General features: G+C 40.1%; 1 protein-coding gene across 2 annotated transcripts in view; it reads right to left on the bottom strand.

Moving 5' to 3' along the window:
* The window catches only part of MAP3K13 (mitogen-activated protein kinase kinase kinase 13), a 202,362-nt gene extending 192,159 nt beyond the window's left edge, over window positions 1-10,203 (bottom strand). Inside the window, exons 1-3 of one of the 2 annotated variants that reach the window (XM_062210828.1) lie at window positions 10,117-10,203; window positions 8,335-8,461; window positions 6,950-7,032 (exon numbers count right to left, since the gene is read on the bottom strand). The gene's annotated coding sequence lies outside the window, so the exon portion shown is untranslated. The remainder of the gene's footprint in view (window positions 1-6,949; window positions 7,033-8,334; window positions 8,462-10,116) is intronic. The other variant, XM_062210836.1, reaches the window with a different exon arrangement.
* Window positions 10,204-12,906: the final 2,703 nt, after the last annotated feature.

The raw sequence follows: 12,906 nt of genomic DNA, 5'->3' as shown, positions 1-12,906 counted from the left end.
TAGGAAAGAACTTCAAGGTCAAGAAAACTGAAGAGAAGTCAGAGGAAGGGATATAAAATGGAAGTTATTAATGGGTTTCAGTCCCTTGAAGCTTTGACTTTTGTGAGAGGGTTCAATGGAGAGGTTTAATGCAGATGAGACTTGAAGCTTTTGAAGAGGATCTGAGTCTTGATGAGGTTACTCAAACTCAAATCTTGAATGCGCAATGATGATAGGCCATGGTCTTCAAAAACTTGGTACTCCATGCTTGAAAACAAAACAAACACACAAAAGTTCTACTAGCAAGTCTAACAATTTTTAAAAGGGAAACTAAAAAGCTATAACTCTTTATTCAATAATTAATCTGATCATTAGATATGGTACTCAAAGAACAAAAAGAAAATCAGAAAGAGATAGAAAAAAAACCTTCAGAATACGTTCACCAGCTTATGTGATTAACATTCTTAACTACCAATTGCAACAGAATTTAAAGTTTTTATAGAACCACTTGGGGTTCTATTATTATTTAATGATAATTTGTTGAATATATTTCATCAATACCCATGGTAGCAGAGCTGTTGATTTCTGAAAGCCTGACCAAAATGGTTACCTGAAAAGATGGCATAAAATTAAGTTGATTTTGTGGAGTAGAGAAAGAAACTGAAGTAGAAATAGTATAGTTTGAAAATATTTAAATGAGGAGAAAAAGTAAAAAGGCCTTCAAATGAAAAACTTCAGACCACTTTTCAGGTTCACATGAAAAACATACAGCAAAAATACTGTAAACATGTGTTGAAAAGAAGGTTCAGCCCTTGTCTAAATAAGATCAGAGCCTGCAAACTCAAGAGGCTTCCATAGCCTTGGCAACTCATGACAAGAGCCTTGGGTGATTACTGAGGCCATAAACAAGAGTGTCAATTGTGAAGTCAACAACAGGAGTCACTGCGAACTTACTCCCCATGTAGGATCTCTGTCCTTAATGAGTTGTACCATGTGAATTAACGGTATAACTAGTACTCAAACAGTACTTTACACTTTGTGTTTCTGTGTGAGTGCAAACTGTTGAAATCTTTACTTAGTACATACTAAATAGATCTTCTGTATATAAAGATAATTGAAAATGAATCTTGATGTGAAAGGGATGGGAGACGGAGCAGGACATGAGAGGGTTGCGGGTGGGAGGGAAGTTATTGGGGGGAAAAAGCCGCTATAATCCAAAAGCTGTACTTTGGAAATTTATATTTATTAAATAAAAGTTAAAAAAAAAAGAAAGGAAGGTTCAGCCATTTGATCTTACAGTTCAGTAATTAATTACTAGTGGCCTATGTCCTTCAGGGGATACTAGCATCTGTGCCATAGCCACTCCTTTTTTATTTATTTATTTATTTAATTTTTTAAAAAATTTATTTGACAGGTAGAGTAATAGTGAGAGAGATAGAAAGGTCTTCCTTCCGTTGGTTCACCCCTCAAATGGCCGCTACGGCTGGCATGCTGCGCTGATCCAAAGCCAGGAGCCAGGTGCTTCCTCCTGGTTTCCCATGCGGGTGCAGGGGCCCAAGCACTTGGACCATCCTCCACTGCCTTCCTGGGCCACAGCAGAGAGCTGGACTGGAAGAGGAGCAGCCGGGATTAGAACCGGAGCCCATGTGGAATGCCGGCACCGCAGGCGGAGGATTAACCAAGTGAGCCACGGTGCTGGCTCTTTTTTATTATTTATTTGAAAGGCAGAATTACAAAGAGGCAGAGGCAGAGAGAGAGAGAGAGAGAGAGAGAGAAGGAGTCTTCCATTCACTGGTTCACTCCCCAGATGGCTGCAATGGCCGGAGCTGCACCAATCTGAAGCCAGGAGCCAGGAGCTTCTCTTCCAGGTCTCTCACGTGGGTGCAGGGGCCCAAGGGCTCAGGCCAACCTCTACTGCTTTCCCAGGACATAGCAGAGAGTTAGATCGGAAGTGGAGCAGCCAGCTCGAACCAGCTCCCATATGGGATGCTGGCACTGCAGGTGTCAGCTTTACCTGCTCCGTCATTGTGCCAGCCCCAACCTTTTCTTTTTTGGAGATGATTTTTAATCTCATTGACTTAATTTTGTGCTCATTCTAATTGTTGTATGTTATTCTATATGCTTATAAATCTTTGTTTTCCCCAAGAAAACATCAAGCTTCTAAAAATTAATAATAATAATGATAATAATAATAATAGCAGCTAATATTTGCTGAGTCTGTGGCAGGTTCTGCTTTAAGCACTTTATAGAGACGAAATTTTTTTTAAAGATTTATTTATTTATTTGAAAGTCAGAGTTACAGAGAGGAAGAGGCACAGAAAGAGAGGTCTTCCATCCACTGGTTCACTCCCCAAATGGCTGCAACTGCCAGAGCTGGACCGCACCGAAGCCAGGAGCCAAGAGGTCTCCTACACAGGTATAGGGCCCTAAGCACTTGGGTGCAGAGATGAATTCATTTAAAGCTCACAACTACATACTACTATTATCCCCAATTTACCAAAGAAGAAACTGAGGCACAGAGAAATTAGAAATGAGTATCTACCTTGCTAGTAAATAGTGCAGCCAGGACTCAAATTTAGGCATTCTGGCTCTGGAACACAAAGCTACCCCACTACTCTACAAAATTAGTTTCAAAACAACAAGTACCAGGATTAGGGCTTTATTTTAATCAGTACTGTGTCATGTTACAATCTTTCATTGAATATTCTGATTAGAAAGGATGGTGGATAATTTAAATTCCACAAGATTGGCAACACAGAATCAGTATCAGTGGTCAATGTTCAGAAGTGAGGAATATCAAAGCAGTGTAAAAATAAAGCACCCCAAATATATATATAGGAATATATATATATATATGTAACTTCACTCCTTTTTTGGGCTTACGTATATTTTATATATACTAATTTTTGTAAAGTAGACATGGATTACTGGTGTAATTCTTTAAAAGTATTTTAAGCATGCCATTATGATCATGAGCATTAATATAGACTAAACTTAGACTAAAATTATTATGTAAGATTGTTCTTGCTCTACACAAAGAGCAAAAATTAAGGTAGAGTAAATTTTATAGTAATAATGAAATGCCAACAATAGTTATTATTTACTAGCATCTAATATAGGTCAATCTTTGCATATATCTCTAACCTTCAATAAATTCATCTTTTATAGGTGAAGACATTGAGACTAGGAATGAATAATCAATCTTAACGGAACAGTTATAGAATCTGGCGCTCAAATTAAAATCTGTCTATACTGCTCTCGAGTCTGTGTTCTTCCCACCATACAATGCAGCCTCTCCAAATGCCAAAATATCCATCTTCTATTATTAAACACACTGGAAAGGTCTTTGAAAATTTCAGGTATTCTTCCTTATCTTCAACAGAACATATTAAATGTAAATGATTTCTGTTCAGTCAGGATTATTACTTTGAACACCCATAAACACAGAGCTTTTCTCATCTAATCAAAAGGGACTGTGTTGCTACAATTTTTTAAATTTATTTTTATTTTATTATTTTTTTGACAGGTAGAGTTATAGACAGAGAGGTCTTCCTTCCATTGGTTTACCCCCCAAATGGCCGCTACGGCCGGAACTGCGCCAATCCGAAGCCAGGAGCCAGGTGCTTCCTCCTGGTCTCCCATGCGGGTGCAAGGGCCCAAGCACTTGGACCATCCTCCACTGCCTTCCCGGGCCACAGCAGAGAGCTGGACTGGAAGAGGAGCAGCCGGGACTAGAACCGGTGCCCATAAGGGATGCTGGTGCCGCAGGCGGAGGATTAACCAAGTGAGCCACGGCGCCGGCCCCACAGTTTTAAATTAATTTGTTTGCTTTATGTTTTTTCTTTTCTTTCCTTGTGGATGTGACTACCTCTAATAGGAGTGCTTGGCCTATTCACACTCTATTGATTCTAATATCTTGTGGAGTCAGATACCAGCTATTTCAACTATTAGAACTATGTTTCAGGGGCCTGTGTCATGGTGCAGCAGACTAAGCCACTGCCTGCAATGCTGATATCCATATGACCACTTGTTGGAGACCCAGCTGCTCCTGTTGTAACCCAGCTCTCTGCTAATGTGCCTGGAAAAGCAGAGGACAATGGCCCAAGTTCATGGGCTCCTGTCACCCAATTGGGAGACACAGATGGAGTTCCAGCTCATGGCTTGGGCTTATCCTAGTCCTGGCCATTGCGGCCATTTGAGAAGTGAACCAGTAGATGGAAGCTCTCTCTCTCTCTCTCTCTCTCTCTCTCTCTCTCTTTCTCTCTTTCTGTGTAACTCCACATTTCTTTCTTTCCTTCCTTCTTTATTTCTTTCTTTCTTCCTTTCCTTTCTTTTTTCCCTTTCTCTCTCTCTCTCTCTCTCCTTTCTTTTAAAGATTTATTTATTTATTTATTTATTTGAAAGGCAGAGGCAGAGAGAGAGAAAGAGAGAGAGAGAGAGATCTTCCATCCGTTGGTTCATTCCCCAGATGGCCACAATGGGCAGAGCTGGGCCGATCTGAAGCCAGGAGGCCAGCAGTTTCTTCTGGGTCTTCCACGTGGATGCTGGGGTCCAAGCACTTGGGCCATCTTTCATTGCTTTCCCAGGTCATAGCAGAGAACTGGACTGGAAGTAGAGCAGCCAGGCCTTGAACCGGCATCCATATGGAATGCCAACACAGCAGGCAGCAGCTTTACCCACTATGCCACAGCACCGGCCCTAACTCTGCCTTTCAAATAGACAAATGAATAAATTTTTTTTTTTAAGAACTATGTCTAAAATAAAGTAAATAAACTGAGAAAGGACCCAAGAAATGCAAATGGAATTAATGTCTCATAATTTAGGTGCTCAGGTAATTTTTAAACTTACATCCTTGTTATGGGTAAGTTGAGGTTGGTGGATAAGTAACTGTGGGTAACTTAGTAATAACTTAGTAACTTAGTAGTAACAAATAGTAGGATGTAAACCCATCTGTATCACTTTACTGTTGGAGAAAGGATTTCTCATTGTTCAAATACTAGTTAAGCAACACTAATGATCTAGAGTTCACTCTCTTCATCAATATCTTTTGTTTAGAATTACTTTTGACCTCAAATAACAGAGAACAAGTGTATTTTCTTCAAAGTATCCTCATCACTTTCAAATTCTCTAATTTCTCAACAAAATAGTCCCACTCTCCTCAATCTAGATCATCATCACAGTTGACCTTTTATATAATCACAAAATTTGTTGAAAATAGTTCTCTTGTTCTTTAAGGTATATCGAGTAATGAAATTAGGTTTTGTACACTAATGACTTGCAGGTTAATGCAATCTGTTCAAACTTGGTTAATCTCAGCCATAAACAACCCACATGCTAGAAAAGGCTTATGGACCTAGCTCTACTCAAACAGGACAGTAATAGCATTTTGAGTTCACACCTTTTTTCCTCCTCAAAACAATATCACAAACAGGATCTTAAAAGATACCCTTAACCATAATTGCCAAGTTGTTTTTTTTTTTTTTTTTTGACATGCAGAGTTAGACAGTGAGAGAGAGAGAGAGAGAGAGAGAGAGAGACAGAGAAAAAGGTCTTCCTTGCGTTGGTTCACCCCCCAAATGGCCGCCACGGCTGGCACGCTGCGCCGATCCGAAGCCAGGAGCCAGGTGCTTCTCCTGGTCTCCCATGCGGGTGCAGGGCCAAGCGCTTGGGCCATCCTCCACTGCCCTCCCGGGCCACAGCAGAAAGCTGGACTGGAAGAGGAGCAACTGGGACAGAATCTAGCGTCCCAACCGGGACTAGAACCCAGGGCGCTGGCACCGCATTAGCCAAGTGAGCCGCGGTGCTGGCCTAAATTGCCAAGTTTTAATTTTCTCATTGTCAGGCTTTTTTCTGCCTTCCTGTCACCTGGACCTATGAATGAATTCTTTAGGTTACCCTCAAAATCATTAATTGGCTCATGACAGGTCTCTTTCAGGCCCAAGGCTGATCTCTTTTTCTCATTGCATTAACTAGATACCTTATCTGTATATGTAACTTATGTTATATGTAATATGTACAGATATATATTCATGTGTGGCCACAAACATACGTCCAGGTGTGTGCCTCAATTCTGTCTTCTAAACCTGTAACTTTTATGTTCATGTTCATCGCCTGTCTTACTGTATGTTACCCTGACCATACCTTGAATTCAATTCACTGCTGCCCATTATAACAAGAATAAACAGTCCACTCCAGGCATCTGGCCCAATGATTTCCCCTTTGTGATCACAGTGATTAACCCCCAGAACCTTAAAAAACAAAGCATTTTTTAACACAGACGAATACATGCAAAATACTCTGCCAGAGGTATAAAATGTCTACAGCTCTTCTATTATATTCTATCAATCATGACTTTGTCCTAGATTAGCAGCCATCATTCTAATTTTAACAGGATATACAACCAGTGGTATTATATAGGTATGAATCTTACATATCCATTCTCAAACAAGGTTCAAATATAATTCCTCTATCAATAAAATGAGGATTATTATATCTTTCTATTTCTTGGATAATTTATTTTGCTCACCTATTACTATCATTATAAATGTCCCTCAATAAAAGTGTAGGAAGACAAAGATGACTAGAGAAGTAAAAGTCACTAGAAATTTTTGCTGAGTCCAAGGCAGATAATTAGCCAATTCAAAATAATACAGAACGATATTATCCACACATATCTCTCTAAATGATTTTTCTGATTTACTAACAGAACAAACCATTCTTTGAAATGCCGTAAGCCAGTTCTAAACATTAATAAGTGAAATAATAATTCTAAGACTTGTTTGAAGAGTGTAAGGTCCCTAAATAGCATTTCAAATAAAACAAAGTCCATCCCGTTCAGCAATACTGACCGGCTCAGAAGCACCATGCCAAAGCAACATAAACTTGTCTTGCAAATCAAGGTCACAAGCATCATATTCTCTGGTCAGATCAGGTATATTGAGAATCGAACCTGGCAACACTAAGCACTTACTATTCATTGGTTCTTATTAATGGGAACAATCTGATGTTAAGGTTTAAAACCTACTATAGTATCACCAAATCTTCCTTGCAGCTCTGAAAAAAGAAAAAAAAAACCAACTTGCTTGTGTAACCCAACTCCTTTTAAATAATGCAAATAATAATAAGGACAGAAAGTCATAAGGAATTAGTAGCACACTCCCATAATTAAATTATCTCCAAGCCATGCTACTGGTTTCTTAATATTATGAGGATAAAAACATACTGAGAGTAAAAAAAATTCAATCCACCAGAAAGAGAATACATAAAAAATACAAGTCTTCTTCCTACTGTAGACCTCTAGTCTCATTCCCCAGGGGAACTCTGCCCATAGTTCCTCATATAGGTTTGTTGTTGTCAGCTAACAATATATATGAGAGTTTTTTTTTATAATTCTGCATCTTTAGATCTCTAGATCTACTCCTTTCTAAGAGCCACAAAGTATTACATTGTATGAAGGCATTTATTTAACCTGAATCATGTTCAGGTTATTTAGTTTTGCTTTTGTTTTTTAAATTTCAAGCAGTATGGTAGCAAATATCTTTGCACACAAATTTTTACATGCAAGTGCAACAGATCTGAAAGGTGAATCCTAGAAATAATGCCTTCTATTAGAATGAAAGAAAACCTAAAGAAGTCAGAGTATCTTATAAAAGAGATCAGGAAAAATCACACGTTTAACGTTTATTGATTAAAAAGTGATAAACACACAAAGTTAGAAGTCAGGTTTTGAAAATTAACAAACTGATGATTTATGAAAGGGATACACACACACACACACACATAAAGAGAGAGAGAGAGAGAGAGAGAGAGAGAAACTTTAGCCCCTGGGACAAAAAGATAAAGGGCCTGCAGAAAGATTCACTTAAGAAACTAAAAATAGAAAAAAATAGGAAAACAGCATAATTAAGACAACATAAAGCACATTTTTACTTCTTTTCTCAGTGAAACCCAAGATATAAAATAAAACTGACCAGTATATTTGAGACATATACTACTACATGGGCATACTTGGGTGTGAAATTATTTGAATGACTATCTGAGGCTTCATTTCTATAGGATATCCATAGATTAGTTTATTCCTACCAGGCTCGAAAGTGTTGAAAGGAGCTCTCCTCAAAAGGAGATCAGAGCCTCGCCTTCCAGGAACAACACAGCTTCTCAGTCTTTTTCATTTTTGATCAATTTGACAAGCATATAGTAACAATTACCTCATAGATACAAAACACTCTTTGAAAGTCCTCATTAAAGCATTAAGAGATACGGCTAAAAGCATTCAGTTACAATTCTACAATACCCTAGGCCCATCCAGGTCTGTTTTGATATCTCACCTAACATAAAACACAGTCAACAACTTACCTCTCTCAAATTGCTAGGATTTGAATGCCACCATACAAATTGATTCATGTTTTTGTCCATTAATGGTCCGTGGGTTTCTTTAAATGAAGTCCATGTTAGAATCCATAGTTATCAGTGTTCTGCAAAACTGAAAACCTCAAGAATGTCAATGCACATCCCTATGTCAATCACTTGGATCCCAATTCATTATGAATAAGTTATACAGACTCATTAGATGGGCAGAATTTGGTGGACATGACATTGAACAGCAGACTGAGGTGGCAAAATCAGACTGTATTTTTAAGACATTACTATTAACACGCATCTGGAGGATTTCAAAACATTTCTTTGTACCATATTTTTATGTATTCTAAATATACACCACACTAAGAGCATACAAAGATGAGGAGAATTTGGATACCAACACTTTCCAGAAACTGGAATAACAAGATTTAAGCATAGACAAGCTTTTAAAATTTAAATATCACAACAGTATATATACTTGTCTCGTTTATGGGTTTTTTTTTTTTCAACCTATCTGAAGAACATCTTAGTATTTAAATCTAAAAGTGCTTACTAGTTTTTTTTTCATAAAACACACATGCAACACACAACAATATGGCACAAATTCAGAGTTTCCTCCATTACTACATCCAGTCCAATGATAGGACTCTGCAATGTCTCAAGAGCTTCCATCTCATTAGATGGCCCATACACACAATCACATCACTGGGGCTGCATCTAGGTAATGATTCATGCTTAGATCTCATTACATAGCTGCATGGGCCATCTGTATTTTTCCATTTGATAACCAAAAACAATCTAGGCACAGTTCTTGTTTTTTGGTACATGCTCATTCCTCACTACATTTTAGACGCCTAAGCAAATACTCTTAACAAAGGAAACAATTTAATCTTCATGAATGAATTATTTTTTGGGGGGGGGAGCTCCCACAATTATGGTATTTCTGTGTAAATACCAGGTGATACCCCTGAATAATTTTTAGAAATTACTATTTTCGTCATGAAATACTCCTGATTTTAATCTCAAACCAAGTATTACTCCAACATAGAAAGAAAAGCTGAAGAAAAAGAAAGGCAAGCTTATGTAGCTGAACCAACTAGCAGCTCCGCGTTGCAAGTGCCGGTTAGCATTTGATGACCTCCCTAACATCATTCTCCTGGAAGTCCTTCCCGGAAAATTAAAGGAACTTGAGAGAAGCCAAATTAGTCGCTGTACCCCGTTCACCCAGATTAAAGTATTAAGACCCATTTCTAAATTCCAATAACCACAATGAAACAAAAATAAAATAAAATCTACGTCCTGAATCTCTCCTTCCCCCGAGAGCCTCATAAACCAAACTGGAGTCACCTCCACATGCACAGGGGGACAGATCTGGGGAAGGTTCGGTTCATTCATTCACTCATTCATTCATTCATTCGGCAGCGTCTGAAGAACGCCTAGCCGCGCCAAGGCACCGTCCTAATAGACGAAAAGACGAGGCTCCTGTCCACCTTTCGGCAGACGAGTCGGGGGAGGTAGGTCGGCTCCGCCAGGCGCACCAGCAGCGCCCCGCAGCCAGGACGATTCCCAGAACTCAAGCTGTCAACGACCTCGGCCCCCACGACTCCGTCTCCAAGAGTTCTCCATACCCCATCCCCTCACAGTGTCCCCTTTCTTCCACCCACCACCTAATGCGAGAGCCCCCTCTCTCCGCCCGAGCTTAGGATCCCCAACAAACCCGCAATCCACCCCAGGTCCCACCCCCGCCACCGGCTCAGGGAGGTACCGCGCGCAGTTTACCTGCGGGAGATCCGAGGCTCCCAGCGGACCACAGACGGCCCGCCCCGCCCATCGCGACGCCCTCCACAGCCAGGACCCGCCTCCGTGGCGCAACTTCCCGTGCGTCACATCCGGCCGGAATTGCACCTGGCCCTGCGGTGGTCCCGCAGGTCGCCCGGCTCCGTTAGTTGACGTCACTTCCTACCTGTTTCTGGGTGCCCGGAGGACTCTGGCGCGCCCTGGATCTTGCTCGTCTGGTTCTGTTCCGTCGGCTTGCTTAAACTCCGGCTATACGATCCAACCCTGAGAAATGCATGTTTTGTTTTGCCACGCCTGGATAGCCTTCCCTTTTGCAGCCAATTTCTCTGCTCCGTCTGTGCTTTGAACATCTCTTCTGCCTCTTTTAGAAATCACAGGGTTGTTTTTTGTGGTTTTTCTCGGCCCAGTGGATTGCCTGGGAGTGCGGTGCGGGCTCTGAGGTTGCACTGCCTCCAGTACTGCCTCCTTCACTTCTAAAGGTGCTACTTCCCAAGACATGTCACTCAACTTGAAATGTGCCCATTTCAAGAGTGGAACAAATTATTGTCTAGAAATAGGACTGTTGTGTGTATTACTGGAGATAGAACATGGAGTGTACTGACACAGTGAAAGTCCTCAGTGAGCATTAACGGTAACTTGTTCTGTTAGACACCCTCTTGTTCCCTGTTGCTTTGGAAAGGAAAGTGGAACCAGCCAAGGATGGAATCTTACATAGGAACCAGCTGAACCCTACTTGAAATCAGCTGCTTAGTTGTGCTAGGTACTGGAGGAAAGATGAGTAAAATCCAGGCCCTGCCATCAAGAACATGGAGATACCCAATAAATGATTTTGGAAGGAAGGAAATCCACTCTGGAAGAAATGGAAGGGACCAATTGAGCTGAAGACTCACAGGATTATAAAACTCCAAAAGAGCTTAGAGATCATCTTTAGTTAGCTGATTATAGGTAAGGAAAGTCGAATCCAGTGAAGTGGATGATTAAAAGTCACACAGTTAGCAGCAGTGTTAAGACCAGAGCGGAGTCTTAAGACACTGACCACCTCTCCCTAGTCTGTCTCAAGGTGTTAATAAGGTAAGAGCAGATTCACTTTGAAGACTTTTACTTTCAAGTGAAAAGCACTAGAGAAATCTCAGGATAGGAGAACCAGAGGCAACGTAACCTACCAGATGCCATACAGTTCTGATGATCATTTGAATGTCTGGCTTAGCTGCCGCTGGATTTATTTCAACCACAGTAGCCCCTGAACTCCTTGGCATAGTTCCTTCCTTTTCTAGAAATGAGGGATAAGAATATTGCTTGAGATTCCTCACCTTCAGTGTTAACAGGCTGGACAGGAATAAGTTACCCAAGCAGCTCCAGAAGGTAAGCATGGATTCAATGAATGTATTGCCAATGACAGCACAATTTAATTTACCCTTCTGTAATTGAATAGAACTATAATTAGCAGTTGTTCTTAACTACTGAACCTCTGTTTTAGGAATATGACAAAACTAGCCTAAGTGATATTATTCTAGAAATCTTGGTAATGGGTCTGTTTCCAAATAGCCCAGGTAATCCTGTAGACTAATAGAATAATATGGTTGAGATAGATGAAATTTCCCCCAACTCTATTATCCAGTGGATCAAAAATCTCTTTAGTGATTTTATAGAGCATAGGAATTCAATAATCTTCCAAAAGTCACAAAGTTAGCCAGTGGCAGTCAGTTCTAGAATGTGAGTCTCCTAATTCCATTCATTCATGTATTCATCTATAAGGACACCTGACCAGATATTAAGGATGCAAAGGTGAATAAAATAATCCTCTGCCTAATGGCACTTTCCCCTCTTTGCTACACATAAATCATAATTTGATAAAATAAATACAAAATATAATGATGCTTTAATCAAATTTTAAATAATTTGAGCTACATTTTAAAGATTTTCAAATAACCACAATTTATACAGGTCTTAAAGTCAGCTTGTTTGGGTTGTATGCTCAGCTCTGCTATTAACTAGCCATCTGCTATGTATTACTTCTCTGCCCTGGGTCTTACTTTGCTGTTAAAGATCTTTTCCTGTATTCTGACTAGTAGGAAACACACAGGATACCACTGTGGCCGGTAGACACCGGTGGTGACAGACTAACTTTTTTCCTTTCTTCCTTTTTAATCTGACCAAAGACATCATTTTATCACCTATTTGAACAATGGCATATATTGGTGACAATTGGATAGTCCAAGACTTTGGGAGATGATAGACCTAAAATGTTTGTTGAATGAGTAAAAGAATGAATGGATTCTAGTATTAGTCTCCTACTGCTACCACAACTAGTACTTCTCATATTAAAACCCTTGCCCCCACCCCTTTTCTTTAAACACTGCTGGTTCACTCCCCAAATGTCCACGGCAACTCAGTCTTGGCCAGGCCAAAGCCAACCAGGAACTTCATCTGGGTCTCTCTCTTGGGTAACAGTACTTGGGCCATTATCTCCTGCCTTCCAGATGCATTAGCAGGGAACTGGGTCAGAAGCACAGAGTAGTTGGAAATTGAACCAGCACTGCAGTATTGGATGCAAATGTCCCAAGGAGTGACTTAATGAACTGCACCATAATGCCTGTCCCCAAACTTCTCCTTTTAAAAAATGCCTTGGTGGTGAGAAGAGGAAGAAAAGGTGAGATAATAGATAGGAGTTGGATTGGGAGGAGGACAGAGGAAAAATGAAGGCATTGTGGTGCACTTCAAAGCAAGCATCCCTAAAGCTGTACTTATGAAAACTGTATTCATTAAATAAAA

The sequence above is a fragment of the Lepus europaeus genome, chromosome 2, assembly GCF_033115175.1.
Source record: "Lepus europaeus isolate LE1 chromosome 2, mLepTim1.pri, whole genome shotgun sequence".
NCBI classification, from domain to species: Eukaryota; Metazoa; Chordata; class Mammalia; order Lagomorpha; family Leporidae; genus Lepus; species Lepus europaeus.
The sequence above is the reverse complement of the archived record's forward strand: the minus strand, read 5'-3'. Positions and strand labels throughout refer to the sequence as shown.